At 47.1% G+C, this 22,818-nt stretch overlaps 1 long non-coding RNA gene across 1 annotated transcript in view; it reads right to left on the reverse strand.

The window, feature by feature from the left end:
• Window positions 1–2,891: 2,891 nt before the first annotated feature.
• Window positions 2,892–22,818, reverse strand: part of LOC109281139 (uncharacterized) — a 42,377-nt gene continuing 22,450 nt past the window's right edge. Inside the window, exon 4 of the long non-coding RNA XR_009461585.1 lies at window positions 2,892–3,276. This is a non-coding gene — a long non-coding RNA (uncharacterized LOC109281139). The remainder of the gene's footprint in view (window positions 3,277–22,818) is intronic.

The following is a 22,818-nucleotide window of genomic DNA, read 5'->3' on the forward strand; positions in this document are numbered from 1 at the left end:
AGCGATATAAAGAGATCAATGATAAAAAGGGTTGTTTGGGGTTTTATGTGGGAGGTTGTGTTTTTTTTAAGAGATGAGGAAGAATCTAGTCTGTTTTCTTTACATTGCCACATGGCTTTTTGCTATTTTTCAATCAATCCAGAAAAAGAACAATTTGTAGTCCTTTTCAGTTGGTAGTGGGTGGGCTTCAGAATAAAAGCATACAAGCTAGTATATTAACACAAGTTGGAGACGGGTATTTTTCTGTTCCAAAATGAATTTGATCCCCTGTGAAAAGGCAGTCCTATATAACAATTCTCAAAACTTTCATAGATCTTTTTTATTTTTGGCCTATATATAGTTTTATTAATCCTAATCCATTATAATAATGTTAATACATGGTTCACTACCCTAAGAGCCAAAATAGAAAGCATTAAATGGAAAATATTGTTTTCTCATATGATTCCTATAGCTTCCAGCTTAGGAAGCTCATTTCAGGAACTGTGACCCTCTGGGGATTCTGTCAATGTATACATTAAGAATTCTAATAGAGTTTGAGAGGCAAAGATTTTATGTGATACCTTATTTGACCAGCTGCAGAGTTGTGAGGGCCCCTGGACAAGCTTTCAAGCATCAAATGTCCTCCTTCAATTCTAAGAAAGAAGCTTCATGAAAGACTATGAAATTGCTTTAGCACAAAATGTCTCCATGTACATGGAGTCAGGCATATGCTGCCGGGGATACACCATGTATCTTCCAGATCAGGAACAATGAGGTCCCTAACAATCATTGAATCTTGATGGGACCTTGGGAGAGCACACTCAAAATGAAACCAATTTTCACTAATGTCTCAACAAGGGGTTGAGTTCTGAATCTGGAATATCTCCAGAGAGGAAAACCAAGAAAGCAGGTGTTCAAAAGCTATTATCTGGAGGAAGAGCCATATAGAGAAAGAGGGTATTTTTGGACATCATATAGATTTGTGACCTGAGCTTAAAGATCAGAATGGTAAGGAATGAATATAGAAATACATACAAAGAGTGTGTGGGGAGGGGGAAGTTGTCTAGATTTGCATTTCATATAATAGATAAAATAAATGCCATTTTTCTGGAATACTTACAGCAAGGGTCAGCAAAAATTGAGCCTATGCTCAGGAAGTATGCCAGAGGAAGGGAAAAAAAAAAGCCAGTCCTGCGGCCTATTTATACAAAAGAAAGTTTAGGAGTATGTAGGCCTGCTGTGGTAAGATCCATCAACAGTTTGGTCATTGTCCACCTTGGGGAGCTCCATCAGGGCTGTCTTACAGGCATTACGTGTTATTAGTGCTGTGCGAAGCTTTGGGTGCTGATTCAATCTGGAGGAGATTCGACCCAATTCAGTGGCTGAATCTCCAAATCCAAGTCTAATCAGGGGACCAATAAAGAGGTCTGAATTTATTCGAAGCTCTCCGAATCTTCGGAAAAGATTGGGAGAGCTGTGATGATTTGGGCAGTCCCCGCCAGTTACAGCATGGAGCTGGAGCTGGACTTGGAGCTGATAAGCAGGGCGGGGGGGGGGGGGGGGGGGCTGAAAGAAGAGGAAGGGGCCATGGAGGATAGCCCACCCCCCCCATGGCTGCCCCGCCTGTCCCAGCTCCTGGTGCTTTAAAAAAAGCCCCCACTCACCAGGTGCTGCCCGATGCGGGGGGTGATCCCTGCTGCAAGCCCACTGCCCCACACTGCATGGAGGGCTCTTTCATGAGCCCTCTGACCCCCTCACTCCCCCAGGGCCGCCCCCACCCCCATGGCTGCTCTGCCTACCCCAGCTCTGGCCCTTTTAGAAAAAAAAAAGAAAAAAAAAAACAGTCTCACCAGCTCCTGCAGAAGCTTCAGGGGCTAGTGCAGATCCCCCAACACAGCACAGGGCAGTGGGGGGCAGCAGGGATTGCCCCCTGCTGGGCAGGAACCAGTGATTCTGGGGGTTTGGGGGGGAGTTTCCTTAAGAGCCAGAGCTGGGGCAGGTGGGGCAGCCATGGGGGGGCTGGGGGGCTCGTGCAGAGCCCCCCCATGCAACACGGGGCAGTTGGGGGCAGCGGGGATTGCCCCCCCACCTGACAGCAGCTGGTGAGTAGGGGCTTTTTTTCCCCCAAAGTGCTAGAAGTTGGGGTGGATGGGGGAGCCATTGCCAGGGCTAGGAGAGCAGGCGGGGGTGGGCCTGCATGATTTTTCTGCAGCAGCTGAATCTCTGAATCAGATTTGGCCAAATTGATTTGGGACAGTGATTCAAATCACTGAATCGAATCACTGTCCCCCAAATTGGCTGAATCCAAAGCGACTACTAGCCACTTCACACAGGTCTATTAGTTATGATTAGCAACAGGCAATCCCATATTCTTGATTAGGACATTATAATGCCAGTGGGATCCTATAACAGTTTTATATAACAGGAAGGTGTTTATATTTGTTTGGTGCTTTCATGGTAAAGTCACAAAAGAGAAGTACATTGTAAGAATCTGTTCATGTAAGTGGTAGAATGCAAGCTGAGGTCAAATCTAAGCTACCAAACTAGGTGTGAGGGGAGAGAAGTGAAATAACTAAATAAATATGACAGGAAAGAAGGAAAAGGAAAATATACTGCATGATGACAGGTAAACCATCTGTAGTACCGTTGGGGGGTGGGGAAGGTGCTGCCACCCTGACACCAGCCTCTCCTCTACCCCCAACCCCACCTCACCTGCCACACCTTTGATATTATTCCATTATTATATACCTTTGATTTGTTGAGTGAGGCAGTCCCTTGGGGCCAGGAGTAATTTTACTGATTGCCTCATCTAGGGCCTATATTCCTTTTTGAGTGCTTCCCCCTTTAAAGGATGTATTTGGTAGCTGTGTTGGTCTGAGACTAAAATAAATGCAAAACTTTAGAACTCTTGGTTCAGAGATAATACCTTTTATTAGACCACCTAAGAAATCACCAAAAAATTATCTTTTTCTGCAAGCTTGTGGGCACACATGCCCTTCCTCAGGCTCAGGAAAATTAAAAATGGTAAAAAGTTCCCATAGGTAGAAAATAAACTTCATTTTTGCACAGAGGATGCTGAAGGTGGAAGTCTGTTCCTCTGGGTCCATGCAAGTGTCTTTGTGAGTAGCCCTTTGATGTGCAGATCAGGCAGGATTCCTTCCCTGGTGATGTCAGATGGCAGAAAGGCAGGGAGGTGTAGAAATTTTTCTTGTTGTTCAGCAATGAAGCTTAAATCCAAAATCAGCTAAAATTAATCATTTTCCATGTTTCAGGGATGTATTTTGTAGCTGTGTTGGTCTGAGACAAAAAGAAGTGGAAAACTCTAGAACCCTTGGGTCAGAGATGATACCTTTTATTATTTACTAGCCAAATGCCTGTCAAGAATGATATGGGGGGGGGGGCAGGTGGGGACAGATCACCGCCATCCACCACCCTGTGGCACCACTGCCTCTCAGGAAGCTGGGGGGGGGGGAAGGAAAGCTTTTCGCTGCCACCACCCACTGTACCGTGCTGCCATTGCTCCACATCTGGCTGCGTGCAAGCTGCCCCCACACTCTGCATCTAGCCCCATGTGCTGGGCTGGAGGGGACGGAGCCCCCAGCATCCCTGCGAAGAGCCCTGCGCAGCCCAGTGGCTCCTCCAAAGAGGGTGCTGGGGAGCCAATCGGGGCATGTGGCCACCAATCTGTTCATGGGACAGGGTGGCTGCAGCTGGGGCTGGGCTCTGCCTGCTTCTGGCCAGTGTGCCTTGCTCCCGCCATTGACAGCAGCACAATGTGGTGCCATGTGCCTTGCACCTGGCCTGCCCAGTGGGGACGCACATGGCACCGTGCCACTGTCAAAGGTGTGAATGAGGCATGCAGGTGGGGAGCAGGCAAAGCCCAGCCCCACATGCACCCACCCTGCCCTGTGCACAGATTGGTGGCCACGGGGCCCCCCTTGACTCCCCGACACCCTCTTTGAAGGAGCTGCGGAGCACTTCCTGGGGATGACCCAAGACAGGTAGGGCAGGACAGGCGTGAGGGTGCCAGGGGCTTCATCCCATCTGGGCCAGCCTTCCAGCTAAGGCTGGCCCCACTCCGGGCCCCCCTGGGTGGTGCTGGGCTGGGGCTGGGACTAGGGCTGGCAGTTTTGCGTGGGCCACCGGTGCCGGACAATGACCCTAAGGAAGGGGCAACCACATGGGCACATCTGGCCCTGCTCCAGCCCCCTCTTTGCAGCTCAGTGTCCACCTAGCCCTTGTCCGCCTATCTCGTCTCCCCCCCGCCCTCTCTGCTCCCCTCCCCTCCCCTCCCCTCCCCTCCTTCCTGCTGGCTATTGTGGTGGGGGCAGATTGGGCAGCGGTGGGGGGGCGGGGGCTGCCACCATGATCCATCTCCTCACCTTCAGGCAGGGAGGCATGGGGTAGCCCTGCTGCTTGGGTGGCCGGGGCATGTTCCCCACTGCCAAACTTCCCTGGCAGCCACACAAACTTGGGCCCCCACAGCTAGGGCAGGCAGCCAATCACCACTGTCCTCTCTCACTTTTCCTCAGCTGGCCCCGCCACTCATGAATTGCAAATACCAATTTATTGATTTTCTATGTTTGGCAAAAGCCACAGAGGGAGCTGCTGTAGGGAGGCTGGAGGAGGCGGCACTGCTGGTCCAGGGGCCCCAGCTTTTCCTCAGTGATTTCTAATTGATTTATTTCTAATTATTTATTTGTAATGTGTGGAGATGAAGCGGGCGGGGGGGGGGGAGCCCCCACACAGAAGGCTGCAAGAGGAGGCAGTGCCAGCCCAAGTGCTCCCGTTTTAATTCAGCTGGCCCTGCTCATGCCCACTCACCTGCCCACAGCAAGTTGGTGCATACGCAGTTCATTTGGCAAAAACATTACGACAGACAGATGGACAAGACAGACCAAGGCTTTTATCGGCGCATGCACAATTGGGAAAAGTGTTACAGACAGCCTTTTATTATATTAGAATTTTTGTGATTTCTTAGTTTAGGGTTTTTCAAACTTTTTTAAGGAGTGTAACCCTTTTGGTGGTGGTGGCCAGATGTGGAGTGGGGTGTGGGGGAGGGCTTGCATGCAGTGGTGGCACGGGCTGGTGGATGGCAGTGGTGGCCACAATGTGCAAGCTCCTCCTCCACCCTGCATCTAGCTGGCTGGGCAGCACTTGTGCAGCCCACAGAGGGGAGTCGCTGCCCTCACCCCCCAGCCCAGCTCCTGGGAGGCAGTGGTGCGGGGTGGTGGGTGGCATGTGTGGCAGAATACCATTTCTGTCTCTCCCCAAAATCTGCTATCTGACAATTTGGTTACCAGGGCCACTGTAAAGGGCAGGCATCTCTGCCCCATTGGCTTCAGGTAACCCTGAATTGTAACCTGAGCTGGATACATTCCAGAGGGAGGGGGAAACCTGCTCCCTCTGCCTACATGACTGGCATCACATACCTGGGTGGGGGCTTAAGCCCTCTATTGTTCTAAGCAATGCCAACATGACTGGGAGAGGGCTAAAGACCCTTCCCGTCTACCTGGCAACCAGTGATACATTTCATATTGGTTGGCTGGCAGCCAGCAGTTGCTGGCCTTCATTGGATCAGGTAAATGAGGTCATAAGGGCTATATAAGTGAAGGACTGCCCAGGAGGAGGGGCAGTAGACATGGTGAAAACTCAACAAGAAGCTAGACCATCTGAAACTCTCTCTCTTGAAACTCATGGTCAAGGAACTGTTTGCCTCCAGAGGAAATCTCCACCTGCCTCAGGATGATACTTGTGAGTAAACTACTTGAGACCTAACTAGATATATAGCTTGCAGGAACACAGATGCATGATCAAAGGCTACCATGCCACTGTTTGCTCTAAGGTGTTTGTCTGATATTGCTCTACCCTGTACCCTATTCCAAACCTAGTCCTTGTAAGCAATACAATTCTCCTTTGTACCTAGTGTGGGAGACTTATTGGGAGAGGGTCTAAATTATGCCTTGGGGTCCCCTTGGTTCAGCTGACTGAGACCACTATTTGTGCTTCAGACTGAGGGAAGCACCCCAGGTTCCTGTAGTGGGTCAAGTACCCTCAAGGACTACTAGGCCTGTGTTTCCCAGAGGGCGCAGGTCCATGATCATTCCAGACTTTGGGTGTGGCAGGGTTACCCCCAGGCTAGCGGGTGTGCTCCAGGAAGGGGGTCGGCTGGACATGAGGTGCCCCCAGGGAGGCACTCAGAGCCTGGAAGGTGGTTGGGCGCAGTGAGGTAGGTGGCTCAGCACAGGAGCACCCCCTACTGGCCTGCTACAGTGTGCTCCGTCCTTGTCTGCCCACCTGTGTGTACCCCCTAGCACCTTTCCAAGTACCTGCTGAGGTTGACAACTCCTGTCTTAGTTGTTCTAATACAAGGTATCATTTTTGAACCAAGAGTTCTAGAGTTTTGTACTTCTTTTCCCCCTTTAAGGGAGCACTCCCATAGACTTCTGAGAACTTGTCAGAACATCAGCTATCTTAGCAATGGCCCCCTTTTTCTCTGGCCACACTCTCAGCTTTGGTCTACTGTTTAAGACCTCATCTCCCGGTTATAAGCCCTACTTTGGCAGCAGCCGCTCCTGGGGTTTCAATCTTAGCACCAGCCTCTGCCCCTATAGTTTGGGGTTAACTCCTGAAACAAATGGCAGGAGAGCGCCACAGAGGCATTCCTATTCATGGCTTCCTCTACCCCCATAAGCACAACTGGGCCTCTAGTACAAACAACAGAAACACAAGCCAACTGCTTTATAACACAAGTAGTCTCCCTCTTTTGGGTAGATGTTGCCTGTAGGCTCTACCTCCATAGGAGCTTCCTTCCCCAGCTCCCCTGTGTATTTTGGGTACCTTTCTGTCTACCTCCAGCAGCCACTTGGTCCCAAAAGCTCTTCTCCCTGCTGCTGATAGGAACTTCCCCTGCATACTCAGAGACTGGGCTTATATCTCCAAACCCAGTTGCCTTCCAGTCCTGTGACCAGGTCCTTTGCACCCAGTGACCAGGTGCAGCTTATTGCTTGCCTGTACATCTACAGGCACCCTTTCTGTTCTATTGTTCATTAGCTGCCTGGCCTTATTAGTCCACCTGGACTGTTGCTCCTTATTGCCAGGGTACTGCCAGGCCTGAGTTCATCGCTATTTTGGGCCTTTCTAGTAACAGGAGCAGGGGTGCCCTGTTACCTAATCCGTGAACATTTTAGAGCAGGGTTGGGAAATTATTTTGGCTGGATGCTGCTTAATGAGTTTTGTTGAGCTGTTGTGGGCTGCAAGGGTAGCCCTGCCCCTTGACAGGTGCCCTGCCTTCTGGTAACCAACTTGGGACTAGAAGTCCCACCCCTAATTGCTGACCTTTTCTACTGGAAGTCCCTCCCCTTGTCCCCCTAGAAGTACTCCTTTTGGGAGGCGGGGAGTCATATTGGAACCAAAAAAAAAAGGCCAACAAATTGCATACTAAAAAATCAAACATCCACTCTAACATATTTAAATTTTATTAAAAAATATATTTTTCTCATGATTTGTGTGTGTGTGCATAGCGTATATAGAGGCAATTGCATAAAATAGCTCAACATGAAGTCTTACTCTTGTATATTGTGAGGAAAACAGTGGTAGGGGTAGAGTGGGTGGGTATGGGGTTTTTTGCGGGCTATAGCGGGGTGTGTGTAAGTGGGGTTTGGGGGAGGGTGCAGGTGTGTGTGGGGGTTGTGACTAGGTTTAAATGGGTGGGTATGGGGTTTGTGGGAGGCTGTATGTGTGTGTATGTGTATGTATGTGGGGTATGGGGGAGGGTGTGGGTGTATGTGTGGGGTTTGTGGGGGATGTTTGTGGGGATAAGTGAGTATGGAGTGTGTGTGGGATGTGTGGGGACTGTGGCTGGAGGTGTGGGGTGTGCATGGGAGGGACGAGTGGGGGTGTATGGTGGGGTACGCATGGGGGTGTGTGGGTGGAATATGTATGTGGGGCCCCACTACAAACATGCCCCCCTCACCCCCCCCACCCATTACACACAGCCTCTGCTGCCAATGGCAGCAGAAAGCTATGGGCCTCTGGGGTGCTCATGGCCCATGGCAAGCGGAGCCCCTGGCAGCATGCAGTCCCAGTAAGCCCCAGGACTGCACATGCCTGGGCCACTGACTCCATCATATGGGGCTCATATGCAGTTCCCGGATTTTCCACCCAAGCCCTATGCCACTGGGTGGAGCCCTGCGCAATGAAGTCAGCGGTGCAGGTGATGGGACTTGGCCGGGGGACAGGGAGAGTGGCAGATCCAGCCCAGCTCCATTGCATGGAGCTCCACACTGTTCTCCAGGACCTGCATGTGGCAGTAAGCAGGCTGGGTCAACGGCCCCATCACGTGAGGCTGCCCCAAAGGCATGAGGCTCAGGCAGAGAACCCAGGAACTGTATGTGAGCCCCAGGGAGCCTTGCGTGATGGAGTGAGGTGGACCCCACTGGCCCGTACTCCAGGCTCCTGCTGCCCCGCCCTGGACCTCTGCTGGCCCTGGTCCCAGGACACTGATGCAGGCCCCATGCTCCCACCCAGCTGTTGCTTTGCTGCCACCCACCCATTTGCCACCACTTTCCCCTCCTGCCCACCTGCCACTGCAACTTCTCCGCATACCCACCCACCACCCACTGCTGCTCCCATGTCCCCTGCCCACCATCACTGTTGTTGTTTCCACCTCCGCCCCCAACCTGCCTACCACTGCCCTTCCACTGCCTGGTACCACTGCTTCCCTACCTGCAGGGCTGGGCTCAGGGCCGTCCCATTGGTGAGGGTGGGAGCACAGCACACACTGCTCCTGCAGGAGTGAGCTGGGCTTGGTCCCATGCAAGCACAGCAGGAGCAGCCCGGGGCCAGGTTAAATATAGTGAATTGCTAGGCACCCACCCGCAAGCTGGGTGAAATTGCTTGGCGGGCCTGGATCCAGCCTAGGGATTATATTTTGGACACTCTAAAACAGGAGCAGGCATTTCAAAAAGTAATTGGCCATTCCAGTATGCTTCTGAATCTGATCAAAATTATCTCACCTTGCTGGGGTCATCTGACCTCAGCAGCCTTTTCTGCCCAGATGTAGGGGGCCGGACCTGATGATCTTGTAAGGTTCCTTCCAGCCCTTAACATCTATGAATCTATGGATCTCAAAATTTTTGGCTCTAAAAATTTGACTTCAATCTCTTAAGAAACAAGTTTTCTGGTAATATTTTTTTTCCTGTTTCTTGTCGAGACAGATACCACTAGGATGTTTTTTACTGTCTAGATAAGTGGGCCACTGGCCTGATATGGTATGTTGGTTCCTATGTTTTTATGGACGCTGACAGACGTGCTGATCCCTGATCTAACTCATGGTACTTTGCATAAATTGCCATGGGTTAGAGTGATCCACTCCCCAATTCAACAGCCCCAACAGATAACCTGTTGGGTCAAGTGAGGAGATTGAGCCTGCCTGCCTTTCCTCTAATTAGGGCTGGACTGCACCCCACTCCCAGTTTCAGTGCTGTCTGCAGGAAGGGAGGGAGGAGTGGGGGTGGAGCTGTGTGTTGGGATTTGCCCAGCCTGAACTGAAAGGGGGTTGGCAGAGAGGGGTTGAATCCATGCCCCCACCCTCCAGCTCAGGCTGGGCAAACCCCAGTATGTAGCTGCCCCTCCCCCTGCTTCCTCTCCCCTCCCTTCCTGCAGACAGGACCAGGGGCAGGGCTGGGCTGCATTAGTTCAGCCCCAATAGTGCTGAGATAGATTCTAGGGAACAGAGGTTCCTTAAGATGCTCCACTTTGGGGCATCTTTATTTGATTACTTATTAGATGAGGGTTAATCTGTCAGGCAACTGGCCAAGTTTAAAGGGCACTGCAGCTGTGTACATGTCACAGTATGGTTATAGAAAGCTTTCAGGGGGCTGATTGTGCAACAGATATAACTTCTCTCTGTGCCCTATGTTCCCATTCTAAAACCTTGATTTATAGTGAGGCAGTTTAGATTTACAAAAAGTTGCTTTAATCTTGCTGTATGGCTTGCTTAGGTTTTGATGTCCAGCTTATTGAGATCCTGGTGTCTGTCTTAGGGGTTTGCATATTGATCTCCCTTCTTGAAAGTTAGGAGCTCAAGGCTGGGTGTGGGCACAAAACCCCAGTGGTCATGTATGTAAGAGAATTTCCCCACATGGCAATCTACCATAGACCCCAGGACCAATCGGAGTCACGGGAAGGCTCCGGGGCTGAAAGTTGCACACCGAGGTCCAGATTTTAGGCCTGTGCTTGAATTGGAGCACTGGGAATGTCTCTGTGGAAGGGGACCTTGGAGCAGCCTAAATGGGGTTTTGGGGTTTTTTTTTTAATTTTGGGGCAGCTGAGACCATTGAGGCTCGAGCAGCGAAGAAGCCAGCAGCCTCGAAGGCTTGCGTTGTATCTCTGGGGCTGAACATGATGGTGGCAGGGAAAAGAGGGGTGTTCGTAGCTGCCTCTGGCCTCTTCTTGTGGAGCTTGGGGCCATCTGTCAAGGGTTTGAAATTTTTTTTTTATTATTTATTCCTTAAGTGTGAGTTGCTGTTTTGCCAATGTACGTCTGTGGGTGTGCTTTGGTAGGGGGAGGGCACCCAGGGCTAGTCTGGTTTAGGGTTTTCCTTGTTGAGCTATGGACCTAACAGCTGGGAGTTCAACGCTGGGTGAGGGTACAAAGCTCCCAATGTCTGTGCACGTGTCAATTTTTTTTCCCCCACCCCACAAAACATGGCAAGCTGCTGTGGACCCCAGGACCAATCAGAGTCCTGGCAAGGCTCTGGGGCTGAAAGTTGCAGGCCTCAGCGTGGCATGCCGAAACTCTTTTGAGTTTCAGCATGCCATGCCAAAGCCCAGATTTTAACTTATGAAAAACTTTAATAAAAATCTTGCTGAACTATTGCAATAATTTTAATTTTCTATTAGCAACAAGCAAACTTCAGTAGGTTCTGAGGGTCCAAGCAGCTTGTTTAATCATCCCAAATTAGGCTTGAGATCTTCTGAGAACAGGCACGCCCATGAGACTTCTGGTATTTCCTGTTTCTTGTCAGGTCAGAAATACAGTACCAAAGGAAGAATCTTTCTCTTAGTACTGTATCATGATATTTTTGTTTCTTCCTTGAAATAGGAAGTGACATAGTGCATAAAAGTGAAAGAAAACAAACAAACAAAGTAAATGGAACCTTTTCAAACCTCAGAAAAGGTTCATATTCAGTTTGAGTTGTGGGAGAAGGCTTGGGTCAAATGATCCTTGATTTTTTTTTAAACCAGTTCACCCCTCCCTAGTCTTGTGGTATTTGTTTTTGCTCACAATTAAAGACTAACATGCCATTTTTTTAAATCAAGCCCATTCTTTTTATAAAGTTTTCCATTATAAAACTTCGCCATAAGTCTTTTATATTGACTCTCGACAAAAGAATCATAATCCAATGTCTTCTTATATGACTAAAAATACTTGGGTCCTTAGATGGTGTCACTACAAAAATTAGATGTGCTCTAGGTTAATTTGTGGCCTGTAACTTTCTCTTGCAAACTAGTTATGATAGATTTTATTTAAAAAAATGTAACTGGATATAAGCAGGGTACATGTTGACAATTTAACACAATAAATATTAAAAGGTGAAAGGGACACCCACAAACAGATTTACAAGATAAAAGGACTCCAAACCTCTGCCCACAACAGAATGTTATTTGTAAGCATAGAGAAATATAACAATTCTGTACGGTGGGTGCCCATATATCTAGTGTACACACTTATAAAAGTTATATTTTAAGCAACTATAAAAATGCCCTCAAATACAGGTGGTCCCAGTGTGTGTATGTGTGTGTGTGTGAGAGAGAGATTTCTGAGGAACACCGTTTCTATGCTATTTATATCATAAGTATATTCCAGCTGCATCAAGCTTAGTTTGTTATTTCCACCTTGCTGATCACATGGTGTTTCTGTGGTGAATACGTACGTAAATGAGGTTTTTCTTGTGGGTTTCCTGTAGATACTGGGGATTTGAAGATAATGCGAAGGTAGCAAGACAGTTTACCATTCCAGATGTCAAGGGAACTAGAGGTCCTCTGACACAGGCAGTTTAAAATCTCCCTTTTCCTTCCTCTTTCTGTAGATCAGAAAGAAATCTAGTATGCGCCTTTAGAACCAAGTACCAAAGTCTGTGTGTGTGTGTGTGTGTGTGTGTGTACGTGCATGTGGTGTGTGTTGCTAGAAAAACCTTTTTCCTGTAAATGAATAAATAAACATTCAGAAAATCATCAAACTGCTAATTTGAGTAATTTTACAAAAGCCCACTCTAGCCCCTCTCCTAAATAAAGCCTAAATTGAATTTTAATGTCTTTTCTCAGACTTATGATAAGCTTACAGCTGCTTATGGACAGGACTTAACATCTGCATGGGACAGATATTTTCTAATCAGAATTAAACTTGTCAGATTTGGGGGAAATATTCTATAATTAACAAGCCTGTTTCTGCTTCTGTTTAAGTCAATAATAAAACTTGTTCCAGCTTAAGAAGGTGAATGCAACAAAGGAAGTAAATCTAGGAGAGAACCTTAGGGCATTTGTACACATTCTCTGGGAATGGGGGGACAGGGGAGCTTTAATTAGAGTAGCTCTGAGAGCCTCTCTAATTAAAGCGCCCAGAGCATCACATGCATCAGTGTCCCTGCGCTGAAAATTGGTGGCAAGGGCACGTTAACTAAAGCTCATTGAATGAGCTGTAGTTAAAGACCACCGCCACCATTTTTCAGCGCAGGGACACTGATACACATGATGCTGAAATCTGCTGAAGGACGGGAATTACCATGCTCCAGCAGATTCAGTTAATCAAGTCTGCTCCGACGCACTGTAATTACAGCATGTCAGAGCAGCCTCGCTGTACATCTATAGGTGCTTTCAGTAAATCTAAAAAATGATGTCTACATTATGAGTAATATCCTTATTTATTTATTACAGTAGCTTTGCTTTGGTCTGTTGGTACAAAATTACTGGTATTACATCAGGTCCAGTAAAGGACTTAGATACTGCAGTTTTTAGGTGCCTTACTCCCTAAGGGTATATAATCATAGAATCAAAGGACCGGAAGGGACCTGTAAGATCATCAAGTCTGGTCCCTTGACATGGGCAAGATGTTATTGGGCTCAAAGTAGCTAAATGAGGTATTATTTGTCTAGCCTCCTCTTGAACACTTCCAAGGGTGGTGACTGTACCACCTCTGCTGGGAGTGTGTTCCAGATTCTAGATACCCTTACGGAGAAGAAGTTTTTCCAAATGTCCAACCTAAATTTTTCCTCAATTAGCTTGTGCCTGTTGGTCCTCATCCTTCTTGGGGGTGCCTTTCTGAAGAGTTGCTCCCCTGGATCTTGCTGTTCACTCTTGACATACTTGTAGGTGGCTATCAAGTCACCTTGCTCAGCCTGAAAAAGCTCAGGCTTTTCCAGTCTTATCTTGCTCAGACTGAACAAACCCAGTTCCTGAAGTCTTTCCTCAGACGGCCTATCCTTCAAGCCCCTGATCATGGTGGTTCCTTTCTGTACCCTTCCAAGCTCATCCACATGCTTTCTGAAGTGTGGTGCCCAGAACTGGAGACAATACTCCAGCTGTGGCCTCACTAACACTGAATAGAGGGGGAGGAGCACCTCTCTGGATCTGTTCAAAACACATCAGCTGATACATGCCAGAGTTCTATTTGTCCTGCTGGCTATTTTATTGCACTGTTGGCTCATATTCATCTTCTGGTCAATTGTCACATCTACGCCCTGTTCAGATGCAGTGCCAGCCAGTAGACCACCACCCATCATATAGTTGTGGTGAAGGTTCTTCTTACCCAGATGAAGGACCCAGCGCTTGTCTCTATTGAACCTCAGTTTTGATTTCATAGACATTAGGGCTGGAAGGGACCTTGGAAGATCATTGAATCCAGCCCCCTGCCCCAGGGGCAGGAAGTCAGCTAGGGTCAAAGGATCCCAGCAAGATAAGCATCCAAACATTTCTTAAAAGAGCCCAGAGTAGGTGCTTGCACCACATCTGGAGGGAGCCTATTCCAGGCCTTGGGGGCTCGGACAGTAAAGGAGTTTTTCCTTATGTCCAGCCTAAAATGGTCTTGGAGGAGTTTGTGACCATTGGTCCTTGTCATTCCTTGGGACGCTCTGGTGAACAGGCATTCCCCCAGATCCTGATGCATACCTCTTATGTACTTATAGGCTGCCACCAGGTCACGCCTGAGCCTGTGCTTTTCCAGGATGAAGAGTCCTATGGCTGTCAGCCTCTCTTCATAAGGCCTATTGTCTTGCCCTCTGATCATGTGTATGGCTCTCCTCTGGACTCTGTTAAGCCTCTCCACATCATTCTCAAATTGTGGAGCCCAGAATTGGATACAGTAGTCCAGCTGTGGCCTCACCAAGGGCAAATACAGTGGGAGGATGGCATCCTGAGATTTACTTGAGAAGCATCTATGGGTGCAAGCCAGAGTTTTGTTTGTTTCACCAGCTGTGACATCGCATTGGTGGCTCATGTTCATCCTGTGGTCAGTCATGACCCCCGAGTCTTTTTCATCCATGGTATTAGCGAGTATAGTACTGCCAAGCCTATAAGCGTGCTGCAGGTTTTTTTTCCTGAGGTGGAGCACCTTGCATTCGTCAGCATTGAATGCCATCAGGGCTTATATTTGCCCAGTTTCTAAGCCTCTCCAGGTCAGCCTGGATCACCAGCCTATCCTCAGTTGTGGATGCTGTACCACAAAGTTTACCGTCATCGGTGAACTTAGCCAGTCCATTTCTAACACCAATGTCCACATTATTAATAAAGACATTAAAGAGAACAGGTCCAAGGATGGAACCTTGGGGGATACCACTCATCATAGAGCACCATGATGATTCACACAACTGATGCCTCCTCCTCTGGGCACATTTTAAACAAAATGAGTAGTCCCTGCTCAGTTTTTTTTAAAAAAGGGGCTTAGGTGTTTATCCTTAGGTGATTGTGCAGGGCCATGCATCCTAACTGAACAGAATTATCTCCCTGAAACCCTGAGTAAGATGCCCATGGTTTAGGAGGGGTAGGATTCAAGATTTGCCCTGGCCACTTTCCACCCATGCTCTCCAAAAAAAAAAAAAATGAAAATAGAAATATGGCATTGAGAGTAATTTGCAGAAGTTGTGCTTAAACATCATGAAGACTGCACTCTCAAGAGGATCACAGATGACTGCACCAAAGAGGCCTTACTGCACTTCTGGGTTAGCAGGGTGCAAATGGAAGGGGATAGGCAGGTTGGACCCAGGGTCCTCCCAGTGGGGACACAGTGCCCTCCCAGTGGGGACACAGTGCCAACGTTGTACAAACATACCGATACAGACATACCGATCCCAGAGAGTTGTAATCAATGGGATGGCCTCATCCTGGAGGGCCATGTCCAGTGGTGTCCCCCAGGGATCAGTCCTTGGGCCTGTGCTCTTTAACATCTTTATCAATGACTTGGAAAACGGGGTGGAAAACAAAATAATTAAGTTTGCGGATGACATTGAGCTGTGGGGAAATGCAGGCACATCTGAGGATAGGGTAAGGATTCAGGATGACCTTGACAGAGTGGTCTTATGGGCTGAACATAATCAGATGGGCTGAGGAGGGTGAAACAGCATCAAGGCTGGGATGTTGTGGTATATATATATATATATATATATATATATATATATATATATATATATATGTATATATATATATCCTAGGCAGAATACTGAGCCCTGAGTTATATGGGCTACCTGTGTAGCATCTGGGGCTAGGGTGACTTAAGTTTCTCATGGAGTTAAATCAGCCAGCATGTTCGGTATGAAGCTTCTTAAACTAAGTATGCTGAATGTGAAGCTGCCTAGAGCTATCAAGTAGGAAATGCTATGGACAAGGACAAATCTGGAGGAGGGAGAGATGGATCAAGGCAATCAACCAAAGACTGCGGCACTGGTGTAATTGTGAAGGCTTTAGCTTCCATGATCACAGTCTGCCCTTTGGTGAGAGAGGCAGTGGTCTGCTGGGAAGAGATGGCCTCCACCTTACTTCGCTGGGGACGAAGCTCTTCTCAGTCAGAATGGCTGACCTGCTCGACTGGGCTTTAAATTAAGCCCACTGGGGAATGGGTGGACAACCACCAAAGCAAACCCACTAGGCAACTACTAGAAAACCAACAGGTTAGGGCACTCAAGGGAATCCACTCCTACCCCAGCCCTGGAACGGTGTCCTTCTGGGACAGCAAGGAAGCCTAGGGCTTCCAATGGGATGCTTATGTGTCTGTACACCAATGCCAGGAGCTTGGGGAATAAACAAGAGGAACTGGTCCTCCTACTAAACAAGAATGACTACGATCTCATAGAGATAACGGAGACCTGGTGGGACTCCACCTATGACTGGGCCACAGATATAGACGGCTATAACATGTACAGGAGACATCATGCAGAAAAAAGGGGTGGGGGGGTGTAGCTCTCTCTGTCAAGGAAAGCTACATGTCCCTGCAAGCTGACATTGGTACCCAGGGAGAATGACTGGAGACCCTCTGGGTTAAAATATGTGGAGAACATGGCACAAGGAACACAATGGTAGAAGTCTACTACAGACCTCCAAACCAGGAACAAGAACTTGACCAGGAATTTGCCAGGGAACTGGCTGAGGCTCCACACTCTCGTTACATGGTTGTCACAGGACACTTCAACTACCCAGACATCTTATGGGAGGAGCACTTGGCCAAATCCAAACAGTCATGAAGCTTTCTCACATGCGTGAATGAGTTCTACCTGACTCAAGAAGTCTATGGACCGACAAGAGGTAAAGCGCTGCTGCACCTGGTACTGGCTAATGGGGATGATCTAGTCAGCAACCTAAGAATCTAAAGAAAACTGAGAGACAGTGACCACTAGCTGATCACTTTTAACATCCATCGCAAAGCTGGCAAGTCAGTAAGCAATGCAGACGTTCTTGACTTTAGGAAAGCTGGCTTTGATAAGCTCAGGAGGTTTGTTGTTGAGGCCTTAAGGGGCCATGACTTGACAGGGAGGGGAGTCCGAGAGGAGTGGTTGCTCCTTAAGGGAGCGATCCTGAAAGCACAAGGGATGTTCATAACATCTCTCGGAGGAAAGGTAGTAAAACATTCCCCTTTGCTCAGCATGGAACTTGTGGACCTCCTATGTCTAAGAGAGGTTTATAAAGGATGGAAGATAGGAATCACCACAAAGGAGGAGTATTCTGCACTGGTCTGTACCTGTAGGAAGTGAACCAAGAAAGCCAAGGCTACAACTGAACTCCAACTGGTTACACATATCAAGGACAATAAAAAGTCCTTGTTTAGATATGTGGGGAGTTGGAAGAAAAGCAAAGGTAAAATTGGACCCCTGCTAAACCAAACGGGACAACTGACACCCAGGAAAAAGCCAACCTGCTTAATGGGTAATTTGCATCAGTTTTTCATCACCCCAAAGGAACTGCCCTGCCTAGCATAATGCAGGATGGCCAGGGTGAGGGTGAATTTATACCCAGCATCAGTGTAGACCTTGTAAAGGAACACCTTGAGAGGCTGGCACCTTTATTCAGTTCTGGGTATGACCATAAACTGCATGCACCTGGATGGCGAGGTGGCAACATGGTGGGGAGACTCACGGAGAAGTAGTTCCTATAAAATACTAGAATATAGGATGCTTCAGAACCCTAGCTTCCACGGCCTTGTGGGTACTCCTGGGTTGGAGATATACTAAGGGATATCACCCTGACAGAAATGTGCTCTTACAGAGGCATTAGGCAGGCAGCAGCAGCTCTAATCTGTTGCACTCTAGCAGAAGTTACAACCTTCTGAACGTCTGGACTCAGTCTGGCCCTTGCAGTCTGTCTTGATGGTCTATAGAGGAAATGGTAGGTCTAAGGCATCCTCTACTCCTTCATACTCTTGCCTAGGCTTATGCACTGAAGGCCTTAGTATGATGTTTGCATAGACCTCTTGCCCATACACTATGATCCAGAGGCTCAATGTTTGCCAAGTACAACAGTAGCTCAGGAAGTGAGAGAGACCCACATTCTATGCTGTTCTCAGCCTGATTCATACCCACGCCCACCACCTTCCTGGAACATGCCCTGACTAGGCTGCATAGAAGCACTTTCATGTCTCTTGTCAAGGCTACACCACTGCACAGAATTCAAGGTTCACTGTGCCAGAGTGCACAAGAGGGATTGTGGATCTGTAGAACAGAAGTTATGGTACTTGCTGGGGGAACAGTCCTGGATTCCAGTCCTTGCTTGCAACATTGTTTGTACATTGTGCTTGAAACCGTCATTAAATGAAAATACAGAAATAGACTGAAACCTGATGGTGATCATCTGGGAGATGGGAAATGCTAAGTTTCAGTCCCCTCTGATAGAAATGGGAATTAAACCTGGGTGTCCCACTTCATGCAAGTATGCTTATGCACCCCTTATTAGACTCAAGACTCCCCTCAGAAAATGCCAGCTCTTAGCTTTCACTCATTTTTTACTATGGAAAAATAATACAGCAATTTTCTGTTGCAGAGAACTCAGAAAGACCACAACAGGGCAAAATGTTTGTGATTCTTTGGATTTCTATGTGAAATTTCTAGGTTTAGTCTTGTAACTTATGTTTGCGCACCTAACAGTGCTAACAGTGTATGGCATCCCATGAAAACCCCAAAAGAATCTGAAGGCACCCCAGGGTGCTGTAGCACCCTGGTTGAGAATCACTGAACTAAGCTATTGTGTAGAAGTCACACTCTACCACCTCTTCTAGCTATGCTTTAATAGATTGTAGTGGCTAGCACTTTAGTTTGTAATTGTATAGCTGTCATGCTTGGAGTATCTGTAGAGGATTGGGCCCCTCAGATGACTTAGGTGGAGGAAAACTTATTTTCCGGATATTGAAGAAGCCTAGGTTTTAGTAAGGCCCTGAGATGCTCAGCCTTGTCAAGAATGATAATCATCTGTAGACTATTGGCTATAACTTCAGCAACTCTTCATTTGCATATACTGTACATTGCACATACTATTGGAATAATCTGACTTTCTTTGGAAAAAACACTTTGGCTGGGTACACAGATAGCTATAACTTTAATCAGCAAGTTGTAGTACAGGTAGCATAGGGAGTGATTGCCAAAAACCTTTGTGTTGTGCCTACTGGTGCTGCCTGTGTGTTGTGGGGTAACAAATTGTCACAAATGAATTAGTGCATCTTGCTTTTGCATGTAGTGATTCAAATAGCTGTTTGGAAAGAACATGTAGGGTGCTGGCAGATGTAAAAAACCTACCAAAAATGGCACTTTAAACTTAGTGTGCTCCTGTGCCAACCCCCACACATGCCCAGAAGAGGCGGTGTGTTACTTCAACCCAGCTTGCCCAACATCTGTAAAGATTGGGTAATTTAGTGGGGCTTTTTTTGGCATTTTTATCTACTAGCTGATTGAATCAGCTATAGCTAAAAGCCCCAAAAAGCCCCACTGAAGTTCCCAATCTTTACAGATGCTGCAGAGCTGGATTGAAGTAATGTGCTGCTGCTTCTGGTAAAGTGCGAGTTTTGGGGGGGGGTTACCATCTGCAAGCAGCCATAGTTATTGGGTCAGAAGCAATGATGACTTTTTTAACCAATATAGCAAAGAATGGCTCCTTTTACTGTATTTCAAATGCCACTTTCTATTTCACAGGGATTAAATAAAGTTAGTTTTCCAAATTATGTCTGGAAAACCTGCTCTTCTATTTCACAGATTTAAATCCGTCTCAGTGAATGGATCATCGTGCAGAATCTGAGCCACAGTGTTTCCCATAGGATTATTTATAACTCCTTAATATCAAACCAGTATGTAAAAAATAGTAGACTTGGTCTAAAATTTCAAATCCTGAAATTTTCAACCAGGAAGGAGACATTTTCTATCTTTCTCAGTTTCTAAAACTTGCACCAGAATGTGAAGATCTAAAAGTTATGCCTGAAAAGGTTATAAGTCACCATATAAGAAAATATAGGGGCTTTTGTATGCGTCACCAGAGCAATGCTTGCTTACTCATTACAGGAAAGTCTAATGCTTTGCATCGTATCTGTAATGGAAACATAAGGTTTTCTTCTGCTGCAAAGTCCAGTTTTGAAAAGGTATGTGCTGTTCATATGCCGCAATGTGCAATTTTGAAAAAGCATCTCCTACACTTCAAAGTCTCTCAGTCCTGTAATGCGTAGTTTTGGCATTATTTTTGTCACAAGGAAGTTATAAACTAGTTCCTGTTTTATCTGTAGAAATTCACTGATCTCTAATAAAAAGCTGTAGAACAGGAAGAATATGAGTCTGTTTATATAACAAAGATGTTTCCAAATCTCAGGAAAGCCAAAAATACAGAATGTCCCTTTCTTTCCTTGAGTCATGAAAAGAAATCTCCATGAGGATTCCTTTTCATACATTTCCCCACTTTCTCCCTTTCAGGTACTGGTGGAAAAAGGTTAAGCCATGTGGCAGGGGCATAACTTTGAACTTTTATTAGCTCCTGTAACCTCCACTGATTATGGAGACTTGGTCCATCAACTAGCCTCCTTGCAGATCTGCAGACAGGCAGAGAGACATATCCAAAGGCCTGTGGGAATTGGTGCAATACAAGGGGTTGAAATCTCATTCCATATAGGAGAGGGGGATCTACACATGGAGCCTTTGCTTATGAAGTTGATCACCAAAATTACTTCCAACCTTTTTTAATTAAGAAAGCTAAAACAGAGGAGTGAGGCATGTAAGAGAAAAGCATGGATAAACTAGCTAAGATGAATACTTTTTTTGTGTGTGCATATATGCATGTGTATGCGTGTGTGAGATAAATTAGAACATGATGTCACTGGTGAAACTAAAAAAAAAAGAATGATAATTTTAGAAGAGTTTTAACTAAGAGCATCAATTTGCAGAGTAAATGAATCTTTCCTGAAATGAGTTACTGTACCCACACCCAGCTCATCCACCTCTGGAGATTCTGGTTGAATAGAAGGACTTCCTGCAATGGATTTACTAGATGAGCATTTACCAAAAAGTTAATAAATGTCTGCAGGGCAGCTATTGAACATACATCGGTTGTCAAAATCATCATCAGCTTTGCTCATTGAGTATTAGGTCAGTTAGAAAGGTTAGTATGTATTTGTAGGGGGGGGTTTGAGAAGGGAGGAGGGAAGTTCAATAAAAAAGGAAGCTGTGTCAGAGTAAGTTCTAGTATTCACATAACATACCGTAATCCAGTCTGTTAGCCTTGCTAGTAATACTTAAGCCCTTTGTTTAACTAGAGTCCAGAATGAGGGGGAGTTTGCTAGGGAGTTTTCTTGGAAACTCTCTCACATTCCTTCACTGTAAGCTTGCTGAGAGGAAAGAGGTTTTCAGGGAAAAGGGAGCCCTTCAGGATCAAGAAACAGCAAACAGGCCAGCTACAGAGGATTTTGCTAGGGAAGGTCTGCTTCAAAAGAGAGATAGGAAGTGAGGCAGCAAATTAGAAGACCCAGAGAGATGGCTGAGGATGTCACAATCCCAGAGCCACTACTATTTCTATCTCTTCCTTTGGTTGCATCTGTGAGGTGTCTGTCCAGGCAGGACTGCTTACCATTGAAGTTTCCACCCAGGTCCTGGTCTGGTACTGTGCAGACTGTGGTTTGCAGGTTTCTTCCAGATGGGGAAGTGCTTGTGATGTGAGGCCTTCTAGTGGTGTCCCTCAGGGAGAAGGCAAGAGAGCTACAGGATAAGGTAGCAAGGCTCCAAGGCATCCTTCACCATGAGGAGCTCATTGATTCCACACTGAAGGAAATCTCTAGGACTGTGGAGGAAGGACTGCCAGAGGCAATGCTAGGAAAGGAAGAAGGCATGGACTTCCAGGAAGGTGGAAGCTGGAAGCTTGTGATCTCTGGCAGCAAGAAGAAGTCATCATCTCCACCTGCAATGGTTTGCCTGGTATAGAGTGCTAGCAACAAAGGTGGAGGAGCGTATTCCATTGATGGAAGCGGCCAGGCCAGGAATCCCCAAGGTTGGGAGGTTCAAGACCACTGCCATGAAGAGGAAGCAATGCGTAGTGGTGGTTGGAGACTCCCTTCTGTGTGGGACAGAGGGATCCATCTGCTGGTCTCACCTGTTGCCCTGGGACATCTGTTGCTTGCCTGGAGCATGGATCCAAGATGTCACAGAAGGATTACTGAGACTCTTCTGACCCTCTGACTATTACCCCATGCTGCTCACCCATGTGAGCACCCATGATACTGCCAGGGATGGCCCTGAGCAGATCAAAAGTGACAACAGGGCCCTGGGTGCAAGGGTGAAGGGGATGGGGGTACATGTGGTGTTCTTAATCCTTCCAGTTAAAGGGAGAAACCTGGGTAGGAGTGGACACATTGGGCAGGGGCAGACAATCTATACATTGGGACACATTGGGCCTGGGCAGGAGCAAACACAATCTACAGATCAGTACATAGCCATGCAGGTGATATCACCAGCCAGGATTTGGCTTCAACCATGGTATGTTGTTCCAAGAAGAAGGATTGCGAGGAAGAGATGGGATTCACCTGACAAAGAGAGGGGAAAAGCATCTTTGCATACAGGTTCACTACCTAGTGAGGAGGGCTTTCAACTAGGTTCTCTGCGGGATGGAGACCAAAGCCATGAGGTAAGTGGGAAAGTGGGAGACCTGGAGAAAGAAGGCAGAGGGGGCAACAGGGGAGGCCTCCTCATTCTTATTCAGAAAGTAGGGCAATTGTCTAGTTACCTCAGGTGTCTACATGAACACATGGATCCTAGGAAACAAGCAGGAAGAACTGGAAGTCCTCACTCAGTCAAGGAACTATGACATGATTGGAATAACAGAAACTTGGTGGAATAG

Source organism: Alligator mississippiensis, chromosome 1 (assembly GCF_030867095.1).
Source record: "Alligator mississippiensis isolate rAllMis1 chromosome 1, rAllMis1, whole genome shotgun sequence".
NCBI lineage: Eukaryota > Metazoa > Chordata > Crocodylia > Alligatoridae > Alligator > Alligator mississippiensis.